General features: G+C 39.1%; 1 long non-coding RNA gene across 1 annotated transcript in view; it reads left to right on the forward strand.

Moving 5' to 3' along the window:
- LOC146767790 (uncharacterized) overlaps positions 1 to 18,121 on the forward strand; it is a 99,098-nt gene that overhangs the window by 64,282 nt on the left and 16,695 nt on the right. Inside the window, exon 4 of the long non-coding RNA XR_014953567.1 lies at positions 13,710 to 17,963. This is a non-coding gene — a long non-coding RNA (uncharacterized LOC146767790). The remainder of the gene's footprint in view (positions 1 to 13,709; positions 17,964 to 18,121) is intronic.

Here is an 18,121-nt window from a genome sequence, read left to right on the forward strand (position 1 = left end):
ATCTCTACCCTTACACCATTCTGCTCACGTCTGCCACGTACCACCCACTGGACCCATCCAAACCCATCTTCTCTGCTTAATGTACATTCACCTATTGCACGTTTCACTTCAGCAAGCTTTTCATTGACAGAGGTTTTTTGCCTCCTGATGCTGGTCCCACATTCTCAGGGATGAGAACAGGCCTTGGAAACAGCTGGTTTCTGGCAGAAGTTGGAAAGCCAAGATGTTTCTGCACTCAAGTACTTATCTGAAGGATCTGTCTGCAGCTCCACTAAATGCCTCTGCCTTGACAGACCTGGCAACTGCTGCTGTTGTGCACCACTTCAGCAGGCTGGAAACTTCTGCCCCACACTAAGCAAAGCTGTGTATCAGTACTAGCTCTTCCCATCCTGCCAGCAAACTTTTGTCATGCTAAAGAGGGATTACATGGGATGAAGCTTATAGTTTTGTGCTACCACTGGCATAAGAAACAGTACAAATACAGATTAAAAACAAATAAAGAGAGAACAAAGTCTTGATCAAGTATATGGGGTTATAAGGATGACAGAATTTACTTGCACAGTCATATTTTACAGTTTCAAGTCATCTATAGTTTATTAGTGTATTTTATTTATTCCAGTGAATCACATCCTTTGTTATCTCAGCTGAATTTGCCAGTGATGGAGAACTGAACTGCCACTGGTGATCTATCAATGAAATGTAACCACACTAAAATGGCTTTTGGGTTTTTGTTGTGGTTTTTTTTCTGTTACATGTGTGGGCAGCCTCTTGGTCTTCATTATTGCTCTCAGAGTTCAATTTTAAAGAAAAAAAAAGCCTTTCCCAGATGATTGAGGATGTCATTTAACTTCGTATTTTTTTTCCCAATATCCTTCTTCTTGTATGCCGAAGTCTAAGATGTGTTTGATTTCACTACCAAAATAGGAATAAATTGAACCTCACATTAATAAAACATGTATGGTGAACGAGCAGTATACAATCCGACAGTTTTTTCTCCAGGAGATATCCTCTCAAGCAGTCAGATTTGTAAGAGAATTCAGTGCAGAACATAGTTTTTGCTAATGGTTAGTAGTAGTTTCAAAATTTTTCTGGCACATGTCATTCATATGCAAAATTTAGGAAATATTCTTCCCATTTTAACTCTTTAGAGTCTCAGAGCATACCCCAAGCTTAAACATGCCAACACTGCAGGCATCACAAAGAAGCAGATCACAAGCAGGCTTAAAACACTAATTATATTGACTTAAAGGACTCTTGGGTTGAACTAAGGAATAAAAAGGTCAAGAGTAGTCTAAAGGATTGCCCAGTAAAATAGCAGCAGGGGAGAGAGTGAATGACAAGTCATGTACTGCATTTTCTCTTTACAATGAACAGTATGGATTATGAAATTACATGAAAGAGAAAGCTTTTGCACCTCAAGGAAACACATCCCTGACTTCTAGCAGGAAGAGCACCTACAACACAATCTGACTCCATCAAGTCAGTGAACTGTTACTCACATAAAGAAACACACTAGAATAAATGAGACAATTCAGATGGTCACCTTCCTAGAAGTGTTTGCTACTTAAAATTTTTGGGAGGCCAGTGTGAAATAGAACATGTAATTGATGTGGGAAAAAATAAAAGAAAAATGCAACACATCCTTATCCTTTTTCCCCCATCTTCTTTCTTTCCTTAATCTCATTCCATTTTTTATGACTAAGGGAGGGATGACTTAGCTAGGATGTTTCCCTGAGCTCATGAAGAGGAGAAGAGACATGAGTTCTAATGATTAAGACCATATACAGCAGATAATTTCAATGTAAGCAATGACTTATAAAATAGTAGGACAACCCCAAGATTTTGTCACAGAAAGAAAGTATGAATTCCAAATGAAGACTTAGGTAATAAAATGGCAAATACTCTTGAGAAAAACTCCCAGCAGGAGAGGAAGTCCACTCCATAATTCGACACTGAATGCAAACATGCACCAAGCTAAGGGAGAGAGAAGAAGCAAGAAGAATCTCAAGCTACAGTGAAAAAGAAAACTTTAGCTCAGCAAACTTTCCAAGGTGAGGCCAGGCTTTGAAGAAAGAAGGGGAAATAAAGGAAGAGAGAGGGAGAAGCATTACACTGCCAGACCTTTGCACTCAATGCAGCCAAGATACTGGAAGAAGTAAAAAGGAACTTTGGAGTCAGATATATTTTAAGTTTCTGTTTTCATATTTCATTTTTTGTTTCCAATTTTACAGTCAGGAATTCATCTCACTGTTTGCTAGGACACATTTCTTTCCTTCTTTAGTCTTTTCTTGTGTAAAGAATGGGCTGTTTTGGCAAGAGGCATGCTATGGAGAAATAACCTGTGATGCTGGATTAACTCATGCTGGCCATTGTCCTTTACCATGTGATGAAGGAGAGCAATGGGTTTATGGTGCAGAGTGTCTTGTGAAGCTCTTGCTAGACACAACCTCCACATGGGCTCATAAAACCCAAGCTTCTCAGAAACCTAATTGAGCCAACAAGGAACTGGGTAAACTAAAAACTATGTAAACTTGTATGTGAGCGAAAATGGGGCAGAGTGCAAATCAGACATAAAACAAGCCTTTTTTTTTTTTTTTTTCACTCTCCCAAACCCTTTCAAATGATAGAACAAGTAAACAGTATGTGACAATTTTGTTTTATTGCTAATCCTAGTATCAGGGTCAACTTTACCTTACTTTCCTACCTTTCCTCATTACTACAACTATTGCTTGAGGTTCCAAATGTGTCAGTTTTAGCTTTCTGTTTAAGGTAAACATGTGAAAAAGGTCACTTTTGTTACAGTAAGGTAAATTTCAAATTGAGCTGTGAATTTTTATATTTTAACAAAAAAGTTTTTGTTCTCCTTTGTGTTGGCATCAATGGCAGTTCTTATGTGTGAGACCATTAGCACTGGTAGCTGAAGTTCCCCAAAAGGAGATGATTCAAGACAGATGATAATAAAAAATGGAGAAAAAAAGAAAGGGATGTGGTTACAGCAGCAAAAATTCTCACTTATTACGGTTATGTCTTCACTGCAGAGTTGCTCAGCTGGTGTCCCCAGTTTGGCAGCAACAAAGTCTTCCAAAGCAAACTGGAGTGATGCCTTGATCTAAGCAAGATGAATTGCAGAGCTATAGATTAGTGTGTGTACTAATTGTTCTTCTTCTTAGTTTGAGGAATAGCTCCCTTTGCAGGGAGAGTTCCAATATCCCTCCTGTGCCTTACTACAGTTCCCTCTTTGCTTCACTCTCTTCTTGGGTCCATGTCTTCAGAACCATACCATATCTCCACAGAAGCCCTGTTCTACACCTGTGACTCAGACCTAGTTATTGTTATTCTCTTCATCATAATACACTATTATAAAGTTATTGGTGCAACAAAATATGAAAGTGTTAAATTATCAAAGACAAATTAATTTTCCTTCACTGTAGACATTTATGGTGTGGAGTGTGATCACAGGATGAAGATAACTTTAAAAACATCTGTTCATTTTCTACAAAGAGAGGGAAGCTGAGATGTGGACATTTACATCAGTTGAGATGGATCCTACTCCAAGTGACTAATCTCAGCTGGGAAAGAGCTATCACTTTTTTTACTGCCTTGAGTTCAGATCACTGACTGTCAGAGTGAGCACTGGATTGCAGTGTTAATTCAAACTGATTAGCTGAGGTCATGAGAGATGCAAAGCAGGATGGACTGTAAGCATTTACTGAGTCAGACCCTGGTTGCTTGTCCTTTCCAGCTAAGTCTTGCTGCTGCTGGTGCAGGTGCCCCTTCACATCTGTTTTCAGTGTGTCTTACAACATTCTGCTCAATAATGAGCATCTGTCTCAATTTAAATGCTGTGGTTGTCCTAACATTGATGTTTGCCATGAAGGTGAAAAGCTAGACCAGAGACAGTGGAATAAAAGGTGAGACAGTGGAATAAAAGGAACTTACAGACAAGTGCCAGACAGTAGAAAATGTCACCACTTGCAGCTGGCACTGGTGCAAACAGACCTTTTTAGCTCTTTCCCACTATTGGTTAAATTAAACTGCCTGAATTCACACTGACTGGGCAATGAGAAAAGTACTTGCACAGCCAGGGATCTGTCTGAGCTAAGAAACAGCAAGTTTAGCTAAGATACCAAAGCTAAGAAGTAGCAAATGAATGCTGGGGTTTCTAGAGAACCCATGAGCTTCCATATAAGGGAACTAAGGAATCCCCAGACTGGATTGTTTCCTTACTGGAGAAAACTTAGAAAATTAGAGGATTTAAGCAAGGAGAAAACTAATATTACAGGCTGATAAATGAGAGATTGATAAAATGAAGTGGAAAGAGAGGGACCATGCTACTGAGAGTGTCCTGATACTTGTAAACACCAAGTTTAAAGACATAAATATATAAGTGAGGGATTTCTATCTGAAATGTGATTTTCCATAGTGTTTATTCTGTCTAAAGGCTTCAGCAATGCAGATTGGATCTGCCTTTAAAACTTCATGTCAGAAACCACACAGTTTGATTAGATTTGGAATCAGTTAGCCACAGATGCTCATCATTTCTTCATTGTGTCCGTGCATTTTCAAGAAAAATACAAACATCAGCCAAGACAAATTTTCTAAATACAGTGTTGGGGAAAGCAGTGTTTGCTATAGCTAACCATGATTACCATGATTATCCACATGAATACCAGCCCACCAGGACAGATAACTGGCCTGAGCCTGGGAAATGGCAAAATCAAAATTGTCCTCTCTGAGGTTTCATCTGACTGCATTTCAGGCTACTGCACAGAGTTTCATTTGTGTCACTCTATTTATATTCTCTATCACATACATGAATGCATAAACTGATCCATTTTAGAAACTCATGCACTGGATGTAAGCACCTTGTTTGGAAAGTTTGTTAACTGCATGTTAATTGTAGGAAAATGACTTCAAAATCCAAGCAACACCATAGACAAACTCACCAGAAAGTACCTTAGCTCACATTTCAGCAACAAAAGCAAGACTATGTCGCTTCCCATTTTATGTGTGAGAAGACCCCAGACCATAAAAATCAAATAAGTCTCAGGAAAAATCTGGGCTAATGAAAAACTTATGTGAGAAATGAAGAAACTTTGTAGGGCCAAGTACACATTGATTTCCTAATTTAGATCCTGTGAGATGCTTTTAAATTAGTTGGCAAAACATATCTCCAAGCTCTGCCTTGACTAGAAAGTGCTGTTTTTAACATGATAAGAAGCTTAACATCAGTTTTCAAATCCTTATCACAGAATTAGAGCTGAAGTAATCAGAACAATATAAGATTTATTTGTATCTTTTCTTGGTCAGTTAGCAATGTTCAACATGGTGTCAACTAAGGCAAATCTCATTGTGTTCAAAGTTTTGATTATGACATTGCCTGGATTTTTTTTTTTTTTTACAAGCTGGAACATTGTATTTCCCCATGGATCCCCTGAAAGCTGATGACAGTGTTTTAGTAATTAATTTTTTTGTGGATTTGCATTTATTTTTTGAGTATGATGAATTTCCAAAGATCTATAATGAGAAGATCTGTATGAAAACTGTTTTCTTGTTCCAGAAGTTTTTTTAAGACCTTATTGAGATGAAAACCTCTGCCTTCACGTACCTGAGAAATTTTGGATCATCTTCATTGTGACGTTGATACTTGTGAAACCTTGTGAATATTAATCATTGACATTCAGTTACATTTGGGCATTTAATTTCATTGACAGTTTCAAACCCACCGTAATATATGGTTGTCAATGTACTTTACCACGGTCTCTTGATGATGTAGTCAATTCTGTTTTCACTATCAAAAGTAAGTCTGGCCTATGGTTTTAAAGTTGTAGACATTATAATTATTAAATCTGAGGTTCTCCAGCATCAATGAGCTGTAGATTCTCATCGATCTATTCACTGAAGCCCATAGCTCCAGTTTGATCTGCAACTGTTTTGGAGTTCTGTTTTGGGGTTTTGCTGTGTTATTTTTTTATGTAAAAAAATAAACCTGAACCCAGAATTTCTCTTTTTAGCTGGGTAAACTGAAACCTGGAGAGTTCAAATGGCTTTGGCAAAGTCAGTGCACAGGTCAGGGCAGAACAAGACCAGCACTCAATTTATACCCCATATTCTCATTGCCCTGGCACATGTTCAGATGTCTCAGTGCTTTTCAAAGTATGTGAATAGCACCAACTTTGTGTGATCAATTCAGAAACCAGGCAAATTAACAAAATCTGAGATGTGACTAAGATAATTCAATAGACTAAGGAAACATAAGAAAATAGTTCAATGCTGCAGTGTGAACAAGACATGGAGACGAAGAGAAACAAATTTTGATTTATTGAATTAAAATAATTTATTTAGATACAGTGTCACTGAATATTCTCCTGGAAAGCTTGCTTTGCCTAGCAGTACATTTATTTTTAGTATGGGGTTTTTAACCTTCATTTCTGTATGTTGTATTTGTTGACGTTCTCAGCTATTGAATAAAGGATTCCAGTGGTACTCTACCTGACATTTTACACATCAGAGCAGATACCCTTCAATTCCACAGGCCTACAAGACTGAGGGCTCTCCAGAATTTTTTGTAACCACTTGCTGAAGTGCTGTGTTGGGTTTTGAAGCTGAAGGCAAGACAGTAGTGCTGTCAACCTGTTTTGTCAGCAGATCATGCTGCCTTCTTCTGTCAGAGGTGGCAATGCTCTGAGCATCATTCTCAAGGCCCTAGCCAGTGCTGCTCCCTTGTTGTGCGCTGTCAGTCAATGAAAGCAACAGAGAGACACCTAAAATTATTCACCTCAGTAAGAGTATGTAGAGGGTGGCAGAGCTGGGTGACATCTTCAAGACATCTTATACATGTCTTAAAACATTCCTCACATATAAGTGTGCTCCTGCTCCTTCTGTCTTGACTTTTGCTGGATGTTGGTAGTGCTCTACATGCTGAGGGTCATGACTGCTTTAGGGGTCACAGGAGAGTTCAGAAGCTTGTGGAGGATGTTTTACAAAAACAACAACAACAAGAAGAGATGAATAATATTAAAAGCAAGTTATGCTGTTTAACCTTTGATTAAAAGCAGCAGCCCTCCATTCGAACCCCACAGTCTTTGCCCTTGCTGTACTCAGCATTCAGAAGAGTTTTATGAAGACAGAGGCGTGAAAGGACGCAAAGTTTTCAAAAGTCAGAATTATTATTTCATCTAATTATCTGCCTGAATGTGAGTGGGGGTTAGAGTAGCAGTGAGTGCAGATAGAGAGCATATCTGCAGCAAGAGAAGGCCCTGCTCTGTGGGTTGTCTTCATCCAGTCTACTGCAAGTGATCACATGAGATTTCAAACTCGAATTTGGACCTCTTCAACTTCACGGGTTTGGTAAAATTAGTCTTTAACCTAGCTTTTGATAAAAGTGACCAGGAGTGACCTGTGTGAGTTGGCTCTAGTTAAAATAAAATTTTATAGGTCTAAATACAATGTGGTTTATACAAGTAAGGTAAAGGAAAAGACAGGGTGAGATGGATGCCAAACAGAAGCAAAACTGAATAAGTTGCTATTGCTTCTACTGCTTCTTTTGCTGTGCAAGTCCAGTGTGGTGAACTGAGTAGAATGGTAGGCAGAAGAGCAAGAAAAAGGGGACCAGGACACCAAAATCTCTCTAGTTTTGCATGGGAAAATGAGACATTTATGGCTAGCCCTTTCCATGTGGATGCTTTTTCAAGTTAATTTTGGTTGTAGTTTTAGATTTAATGAAAGGTGAAAGCCTGAGGTTACAAGAACAGTTAGTGAACCTTCTGCCAATTAAAGGTTTTGCCCCAAAGACCACACCTTGTGATGGCTGAATTTCACTGCCACCCCTTCCAGAGTGTTTTCCCTCTGCTACCTTGTTATTGTAGTGATGGTGGCATTGTAAATTATAGTCCCAGCTGGATGAAGAACCCTTCTGAACTGATCCTAGTGCTGTTCCCTATAGTATTGCTAATGATTACACAGCTGCCTTGTAGGCATTCTAGAGCATAGGCTCATGGGTCTGCCTCCAGCACAAGTTGCAATAAAGTTTATTTTCATTCAAAACAATATATATTGGGATTATTGTCAGAGCAGCCCCAGAGGCTTGCATAGGAGGTCTAGTAAGCATTGGTAAGAAAATTGGAAGCCTTGAGGTTATTAATGTTGCTAGAACAGCAAGCTTAGTGGCCAGCAGAGGTGTAATTTACCTATACTAGCATCACACACTGGAGCAAGGCAATCAAGTAAGAGGTCAAGAGACTTTAACACAACAGAAAATAGATATATAGCCCTGAACCTTTTAGGCCAGATTCTCAGCTGCTGTAAATCAATGTAGCTTCATGGGAATCAGTGGATCTATGCAGTTTTCAATGTGCTAAGAATCTGGCCCATACCCTTTATGGAAGTTATCCTAAGATCTGAAATGAATGCAGCAGCAAAACTCAGTTTTTACTTTTGCTTTGTTTTAAAGCCAACACATGACATTTTTAGCTCAGCTATACATTGGTTTGGAGAGCAAGACTGAAGTTTAACACTTTTGGCAAGGACACATCTCAAAATGGTCATGAAAGAGCTGATGAGATTCCATCAATGCACATTAGCTAATAGAGAGAAAACGTAAGTAGATGCAGAAGGAGCAAATATCTGGTTTTAACTGGTTAGTACCCAGAGTTCAGGTAGCATGCAGTCTTTTTCTTGCAGCTATAGATTCCAGTCTATAAAACAGAAGTTCATGTTCCTATTTATAAAAACCAGTTTGACCAAAAATGTAACATCAGCTTTTGAAGATTTAAGTGACATGAAAGTGTGCTTTGAATTCATGCCAGGGGATAGAGTGAGAAAGCTGACAGAGATAGCAGAGAGTGTGAGGAAGACACAGGCAAGTAAAATGCATGCACCATTGACTCACAAATACACAAGAGTTGGTCCTTCTTGGTTAGATACAGATCCAAACCACAATTTTTATTCCTGGATTGCAGTCCAAGTCTATGTGTCAGTGCAGTCCCAGAGCTGTTGGAGTTTCAGAGACCACAGAGGAGGTTGTGTCTAGTGTTTTTTTCAGAATAATTTGTGGCAACTCATAAATGTAAATCCTATGCTAACACTTGAATTTCTAACAGACACTTCACCCTCCAGTAGTACTGCCTTCTGTTCTCAAGAAGTTCTTACATTTACTGATTTAACACAGTTTCATATGGTACCTGCCAAAGGAAGAAGCTTCTATTACATTTCTCTGATGAAAAATTTAATATGGAGTGCAAAGAAATTGAAGAAGCATAAATAGTTTTCTGAAGGGAGGGATCATTCTGTTAAACAATCAGTTTACTTGTCCTACATATCTGTAAGGACTTGAGCTACTTAAGTGTCCTACTTTTTTTATGCTCTCAAGTTATTCTTGTCTAGTTCTTGTCTTCTCTAGTTATTCTTGTCCTTTGTTTAGACAAAGACCTGACTCCAGCTGACCTATGAGGAGAAGCTTAGCTGCTGTAACTTGCATTAATATATCAGTATTTTGAATATTTGTATCTGTCAAAAGTCTGAGTTTCATAACTGATCTGATAGCAACTGCCTTCAATAGATGTGCTTTTTCTTGGCCCTGGAGATTAATCAAGTCACATCTTCCAGGTCAATGAGGTATTAAAAATTTGAGATACTACTTTTCTTTCAAATAAAATACTTAAAAGCTGGATCACATGGGGATTTAACAGGTCATAATTGAGAGGGCTTATAGCATGCTGTCCATTTCAAAGCTTGTGTTTAAAAAAAATTTTAAGTTTAAAGTAAAGGTGATATACCCTGTGCCGAGAGCAGACAAGAGAGTAGGAGCTATCAAAAATAGGAGTTACAGCTTTCTACACAGCATTCTCTTCCTCCCTCCTTTACTGCAATTCTCTGTGAATCAGTTTATTCCCAGGTGTGCTTCCATACAGCTTTTCTGGCCAGCAAGAACCGGAATCCTCTCATGTCCCTTCTGTTTGCTTTCTCTGCATTTGCTCTCAGTAAAGAGAAATGAAGTCTGAGAGAGCTACATCATTTCCATCAAGTCAGGTTTGACTCTCCTCTCCTACCTGCCCACCCTCAGCACTGCTGGGGGCTGCTCCCTCCCCAGCAGCAGCAGCAGCAGCAGCCGGGCGGCCGCTCTGCTGCTGGCAGAGTTCACAAATCATCAGGTTCATTAACACAAACTGAACTCGACTGTGACTCAAATTGATATACCAGAGAGTCAACTGCAGTTGCTGGGGAACCAAACACTCCAACTGTTCTGTTGCCACCACTGCTGCTGGGGAGGAAACCTCTGGGCAGAGAGCTGGGGCAGAGAGCTGAAGAGCACGACTTCTTAGGTTACACCACACTGGACCACCACAGAGTCTTTGGAAGTTCCTTCTGTCACTGTATGGGTTGCCCTGGAACAGGGTTATAAAGCATGTGTGAGGCCAAGGAAATTTGTTCTTTCATGCTCCTTTGCATGGTAACTGAAAACCTGCAGCTTTACTCAACCATCTCCTCAGAGTATTTGTGCTCTCTGTAAGGGGAACTGCCTTCCAGAAGCCAGTGCTGGTGACAACGGACCAACTGGCATGCTTGTAACCCTTTGTTTTTATGTGGGCAGCCTGCCAGACTGATCAGAATCTAAATTTAACAGTGCTGCTTCAGGTATTGTGAAAACAGTGTGTTTCTGGACCACTGGATGCTGGGCAGTGAGCCACCCCAAGGACCAGGAGCCAGAACCTTGTCTGTTGGCATGTTCTATGGAAAGCATATAGCTGATTCTTTCTTGGCCATTTATCTCCTGTTCCAAACAAGGGGCAGAATTTTCAAGTGTTAACCCTTCCAGATATTTAGGAGGGGGTGCCGCAGGCATGCATTGACTATTTCAGAATAAAAAGATTGGCTCAGTCTTCCTGTTTAAGGATGGAAACCACTGGTCAGGATGCAAACCTTACCTGCATGACATATGAGAGTTTGTTTTCCCTGATCTCAGTGAGTTTTTGCTTGTTGATACTTAAGAAGAACCTGACCCACAGTCCTCCAGAGTTATGAGGATGGGATCAGTTCACTACATTATGTTACAAGCATCTCTTGATGACTCCCAAAGCACTTGCAAACACAGAAGAGCATAAAATATGAGATGAATGGGAAGCTTGAACAAAACAAAAATTGCAAACCTGTAGGAAGAATTTCTCAGTGGGGATTTCAGAGTCTCCTGTTACTCATAGGTGAAGTTCACATGTCCAGAGAGGATCACAGAACATGCCACAGCAAGATCAAAACATAAGCATGATTCCTGTGTTATTTTAGCTAAACCAGGAACAAATCTGGCACCATTTGATTCTGGCCTTTCAGCTCTGAGACAGGGCAATAGCAGTGCTCATGCCAGCTGGCTATCTGCTCTGCAAGAGTCAACAAATTTCCTGACATGCGATGTCCTTATATCTCAGTTGTTGATTGGAGCAGTGAAATATTTATGAACTGCCATCAGTGTCCAGATTTTCAGTTTTGACCCAGTAAAGGATAAATATGGGACAATTTGCCTTTGGCCTTTCACTTTGGCCAGTGACCAGCTTTCTGTCTGTTTGTGGTTTCAACTGGATGGGGAAACAAACATCCCCTAGGTAAAACCCTTTCCATATCTATGACTTACTCCAGAAATAAATGATTTTAAAACCAAACACATCGAGTGAGAAACAAATCCCACACAGTTGTCCAATGGCCTTTGACCTCCTAATGGCTTGATGCCATCTGGCTGCCAGCTGGCTACTTCACTACATGAGGAAATAAGTTTCTCACAGACAACGCTCCCTTCCACTTTTAGCCGTACCAAAAAAGAAAAAGCTAACACACCTTTCCTATAGCACCCTTTCATTCCAGAAAGGAGAGAAATGTGACACAGGTGGTTGCCGAACTTTCAACTCTGAGTGGCAAACTACCAACTAGCTACTGCTGGACTACATACTCTCACAGCAAAACAAAAGGTTGCTTGGGCAAATCGCTGTACTAGTCTTCCACGTGAAAAGAGGTATTCAAAAATTGAGAGGAAGTAAATAAAAGAAGAAATCAAATATAGTGAGAGATATTGCAGACTTTTTGTATGTGTTAAGCCATAAGTAGAGATGTATACTTTTTACCAAATATGTGAACAGCTAGGCTCTATATACAGACTCTGAAAAAAGGTTTCCGCTTTTTGCAAAAAGAGATAGGGAGAGAAGGGTTTTTATTTTGCAGCGAAAATAGTTCTGCCTGATTCAGGAGACATTTGCCTAGTTCATGGAAGCAGAGCAAATGTGTATTGTCAGGAATGGTCATGTAATCTTCCTGACCCTCCCAGCTGTCTACCAAAATCTGGCACCCATGAGATGAATTGGAATGCTTCCAAGAACTGAAGGAAGGAGACACTGGGTATAGTTCTCAGGAAGGTGGTGGCAGTGGCTCCTGGGATTCCAGCTAGGCATGATAAGGCTGGGCTAGGCAGGCAGCTGGGTTGGAGGGCAACATGCTGCTGCAGCTCATTTCCTTCCACAGATTGGTGCTGCAATTATCAAACAGTCCCCATATCAACATGTGCATTCATGACTCATGAGATAGCTCCAGCATGGGAAATGCATCTATATTGCTCAAGAGTGATTGAACACCTTTATATTACTCATGTAATGCTAAGACTTCATCTAAATGTCATATTCTTTCTTTCTCTCTGTCTTTCTTCCTTCCTTTCATCCTTTCTTCCTTTCTTCCTTCTTTTCTCTTATTTTCTTCTTTCCTTTCCCTTGTTTTTTTTCTAGTGGTACAGAAAACCAAATATATCTAAACAGCATTAGCTGTTATAATTCAAATAAATTTTAACCCCACTGTGACCCTAGAACTTCCCCTTTCTTAAGATTCTATTCCCTTTTCCATTCTGTGATCCCTGTAGTGCATGATGTCCACAGACAATGAGTTTCTTCCCACCCTCCCTACTCCCTGCTTGCCCATGGAGATTCTAAGGGTTGCAGGAGATGTGATTCTCCCAGTCTACTTTCTCCATGACAGATTCTCTTCCATCCTGTCATTTACATTTACAGCCTGACTCCAAGCCTGTTAATAGCCAGAGAACTCTTTTCATTTGCTTCAGTGGGCTTTGAATCAAGTCTTTATAAACCACACATGTACCCAACAGGTATTTATTAACATGAGCTGGCCATGCACTCTATGCCATGAGTGTGGAAAAAACTAACAATAACTTTACAATTACCCACCTAAGCCCTCTAACAGGCTCCAAAGGCATGTCTCTTCGCCAAGCAAGCATTGAATCAAGTTTGACATTTCTAGGGTAAATCATTTTTGTGTTCTAAAAACCAAAAAAAAAAAAAAAAAAAAAAGGTTAGGAAAAAGTCCAAAGAGTGAGAACATCCCCATTTTTGGACAATAATATCATCCAAATGTCCTATCCAAATGGCTTCAAATGTTCCAGAAACAAATGTGTATTCTGGGATAAGACCACTGAATGCTAGGTAAAATTACAGGTGATTCTGCTTGAGGTTGGCAAGATTAAGCAAGGAGTAAAATGGAATTAACAATCCTACTATTTCTTTAATTACTTATGAAGATATTAGTGTTACTCACAGTCTTTCCAGACTGATGAGACATCTTTATGTATTGACTTTACATTCAGAGATTTCAGTTCTTGCACAGGCTGTGTCTTAATTTATTAAATTTTGAGTTGTTGGACATGAAATTTGATGTTATTTTTTTAGTCGCTTCTTGAACTGAATTGGTGGAGCCTGAACTATCAGAGAGGAGAACTCAGTGGACTTGGAAAACCTTCAACTCACTGTGAGGGTGAGGTGCCACAAAGGACTTTCCACATTTTATCAGATGATAACTCTATGCCAAAAAGTTTGGATCCAGACCCAGATAAAAAGCACCTCCAAGGACAAATCTGAAGAGCTACAGATTTTCCATCCAAGCCAATTTCTATCTGTGATGTAAGACAAGGTTATTTCCATTAATGTTTAAGTTTTGCATCATCTGTTATCTCATGGTTTAACTTTTTACTTTTAGCAGCAAATCAATCATCATAATATGAGCAAAAGCTTGGTTTTGTCATGTACATGTTATAGCTCAGGGTGGATTGTCCTGGTGAAATACATATCTCTGAGAAAGCATTTTGGAGGCAAATATCTGCTAACAAATAGTTTTATCTTGTTCACTAAGGCCGAAATTTTTTAAAAGTAGATGTCAAAGTTGGAGTTTTCTGAGTCCTATGCTGGCATTTACATGAGTGTAAGTGTCTTGCTTTAAAAAAAAAAAAAAATTCAGTTACCCTGTGTTCATCTTCAGCAGTTCCTTTTGAAACCTGTGGCTGAGATAATTCTTAGTACTATCCATAAATCAAAGTAAAATTTCCTTCATTTGCTGGACATGTATCTTGGTAATTTTTCTGCTGCTGCTTTAGAAACTGTGTAGTTGCAAGGGTTAAACACAGGACTGTAAGTTCACAGATGTGCAAATACATATTTTTTGGCAGGTTAAATGCACTAGGCAACTTCTGCGTGTTTGTGCTTTGAGTAAGGAGGCCACCTGCTTCTAATGTTACAGGAATATGTTGGCTAGTGGAAAGGCAGAAACCATTTTGTACTAATTCAATAATTTCTGTATCCTATCCAAATGCCAAGAGACTGCTTCCATGCCAAGAGATGCCACGATTAACTTGAAGTTTTGATGACATATTAAAAAACAAACAAAACAAAAGCATTCCGAAGTCACTTTCCTGTTTGGTCCAAATCAGTTTATTCCTAGTGATGGGAAAATGGGTATTGGATGAAAGAAATGGTAAATAGGAAACTATCGTTTGCTTGGATTCCCAAGGCAGTGTCTGGGTAAGGTGGTGTTTGCTGGGTAGGCACAGTCAGCTACTTGGCACTGGTGCATGGAATAGCAAACACATGCAGCAGTTAAAATCAAGCTTGCATTAATGATTTCATTGCCTGAACTAAATTTGTAATGTAAATCATTCAGAGGTGCTCTAAGGCATTTCTATTCTTAGAAGAAAAGTCACAAACTGGAAAGTACGTCACCTTTGCAATCAGCACCCCCTTTAGCCTGTAATGTGGAACACATGGTGGTTGAAGAGGTTACAGTGTTACAGAAATGTCATTACAGAATTTCTCTGTGTTAACATGTATCATCTGTCACATAATTGTTTGTTTTACAACCCATACCTATAATGGGCTAAGTGGGGACTATTTATATCAGTTAACAATGAGTGCCTTTAATTAGTATTTCATGCAACTGGAACATGTTAAAGATTCTGACACAAATCTGGCTTGGGTTGCTAAATTCCATATGAATTTCATTATGAAATTGCTAAGACATTACAGTTGCTCAGGTATTGAGGTTTATAAGTGCACTTCATCTGTTACAAAGCCAGAGCAAGTAAGTCACACACACACTAAAGAAAAATCTTCAGAACAACGGCTTGGTATCTGACACAGTTGAATGAGAGTTTAAAGCAAGAAAGATGAAAATCTTTTATTATTTGAAATGTGCCTGTATTTGCTCTAAAACTGCAAATCTGCTAACAACTACACAGCTGAAGCATTATATAGAATGGAAAAGATTAAGACAATGAAGAATCAGATTGTACACAAAATTGATAATTAATTTTTTTTTCAGAAATGGACCAGTCAGCAAAGAGCTGCTGTCAGACTGTAGAATGCAAATATGGTGTTCTGCTAATGGTTGATACTGAGTGCTTACAAACATGTCCTATTCCTTCCAAGTGATCTCAAGGCAAAATATTTATCCTGAGACCCTCACTCCCAGCCCAAGCTCTTCCCCAAGTGACTGAGGTGGCCAATGGGACATTTCAGCTCACACTGAAGGAGACCCCCAGCCCCTGTGGGACTCTCATCCGTGGGCCCTCATGAATTTGCAGCATGAAGAATGTGTCAAGGAGCAGTGCAACATCCAGAGAGTGATGGGAGAGGAAAATGTGCCTGAGGTTACCTTTTAAAATTTGGGTGTTGTCACGGTCCTTTAGACTGATCGAAAGAACATGCTAGAATCAGGCTTATGTCAAAATTAAAACAGTTCAGGAGATTAGGAGTGGGAGAGCAAAGGATGACAGGAAATCCCAGCAGCTTCGTGCCTCCACGTTATTCTTCTCAGATGTTGTGGCTGAGGTTCCATTCCTCTGTGTGCCTCAGTTCCTGAACCTAATGCTACTTTTTCCCTTCCATACCTATTATTAAACTTGCAAATTTATGTTGTAATGACACAGTGACTGAGCAGCTGGCTCTCCAGAACCCTTTCAAAGCTTTCTTTGAGATTTTGAGATGCTGAACAAGGAAAGAGAAGCAGCTCAGGATTTCTCATTTTCGTCCTCTGCCGCTTGTATCAGCTACTCTTATCAGTGCCTACAGTACTGTTTAAAGCTTTTTCTGACAGACAATGACATTATAGCGAAATTATTTTACAGATGCTTTAAATGAAACTTTCTGGTTGATACTGATATAATAATTAATATACAAATAAAATATTTTATTAATGGAATACCAGAACATGGTACATAATTCTAAAGAAACTCACTCTAGCTTCTTGTGAAATTGCTAATTCAGTGTCCAGCAACAAGCTTTGTGGTACAACTGTTTATTTACCCTAATTTTAATAGGCAAAAACCCATTTGTCATTTTAACTTTTCCTCACAGAGCACATTAGCTGTTCTGTTCCCATGGAGTGAGGTTGGCAATAGGAAAAGATCTTTATGGTTTGTTACCTTTGTTAAAAGAGAGGATCTGATTTCTGAAAATTGTTTTCAGTATTCCAGATAGCAGTAAAGCACATCCTCTTTCTATTCACCCAATTCTTAATGAAACATCTTGAAGATTTCTCTTTGAGATCGCCAGAAAATATTTTTAACAAAAGCGCATAAACAATTGGGGGAGGAGGATCATTCCATAATCCTCATCTGATTATTACCTTTGATATCCACTTTTCCTCTCTTAGGCTTAAAAAAAGCTTACATTTTACTTAAATTTACTCTTTTTTTTAAACTACCAAAGTCCTCAGTCACAGGACATCATAAGAAATAATATCCAGGCTCTGTGTGTGCAATATATAGAAGTAAATAGGAATTTGAAGCACATCAGCTGCAACGAGATGGCATATCAAAATATCTGAAATCAAATAGTCTGAATTGTGTGCAAGAGAGATTTTTGTTGGTTATTTTCAGATATCTCACCTTTTTATGTCTTCTATATCCTCTCCCCTCAGACATAATTTTCTCTCAAAATTATTTGTTTCATGATTGAGTATCTCTTTACTCTTGTTACTTTGTAAAACAGTAAAATCCTTCTAGACGCTTATGAAAGAAAAGTCCCTTCTCAGAAGAAATCTGGAGAATGGATCTTGATAAAAGAAAATTTTTTTGAAAATGGAAGGGAAACTAGACAATAGAAAAATATATATTGGAATATATCTCTATATCTGTCCATGGCATGATTACTGTTTTTAAAAGTTTTAGAATAAAGATATGGAAACAGATACCAGTTAGGTGATTTTTGGGTACTGGAAAAGTATTTCCCATGGGAGGTCAATTTGAGTACAGTATGTTGGAGGAATAGAGATCATAAAATAAACTGGTGAGAAATCGTGCAGCTGATTTGGAAGACAGGGTTGCAGATCAGCATCATGTCCTGTCCCCTTACAATTCAATGAAGTGAGGAGGAATCTGTTTGTTCAATGAAGATTTTAGTGCAAACCTTGTAGGGAGTCTGGAGCACTGGGGGCTTTTAAGAGTTCCCTGTTGGACTCAGCAAAGCATTTGTGTCCCAGAGAAGAGCTTCAAGATATGATTCATGACCACATTGTACTGTGCTTTTACTGTGTTCTGTCATCCATAGGAAGAGCAGTTCTATCCTGACAAGTGAGCTGGAATTGTACAGAAGTATCTGCCTTGACACTGCCAGGACTGCTGCCCAGTTTTGGCTGTGCCCTTGTGAGTGGTAGTATGTTCATTTGAAATATTGTTATAACATAAGGCATTTATATCCTTCCATATTGTCTGCCCTATTTTTTTTTTCTCTTTTATGTGTGTGGTTACTTGAGTTTTTGTACCTCTGATGTGAGGTACAAAACACCCTTCCAAACATCTCAAAAGCCACTG

This window comes from Lonchura striata, chromosome 3, assembly GCF_050655825.1.
Source record: "Lonchura striata isolate lonStrDom1 chromosome 3, ASM5065582v1, whole genome shotgun sequence".
Lineage (NCBI taxonomy): Eukaryota > Metazoa > Chordata > Aves > Passeriformes > Estrildidae > Lonchura > Lonchura striata.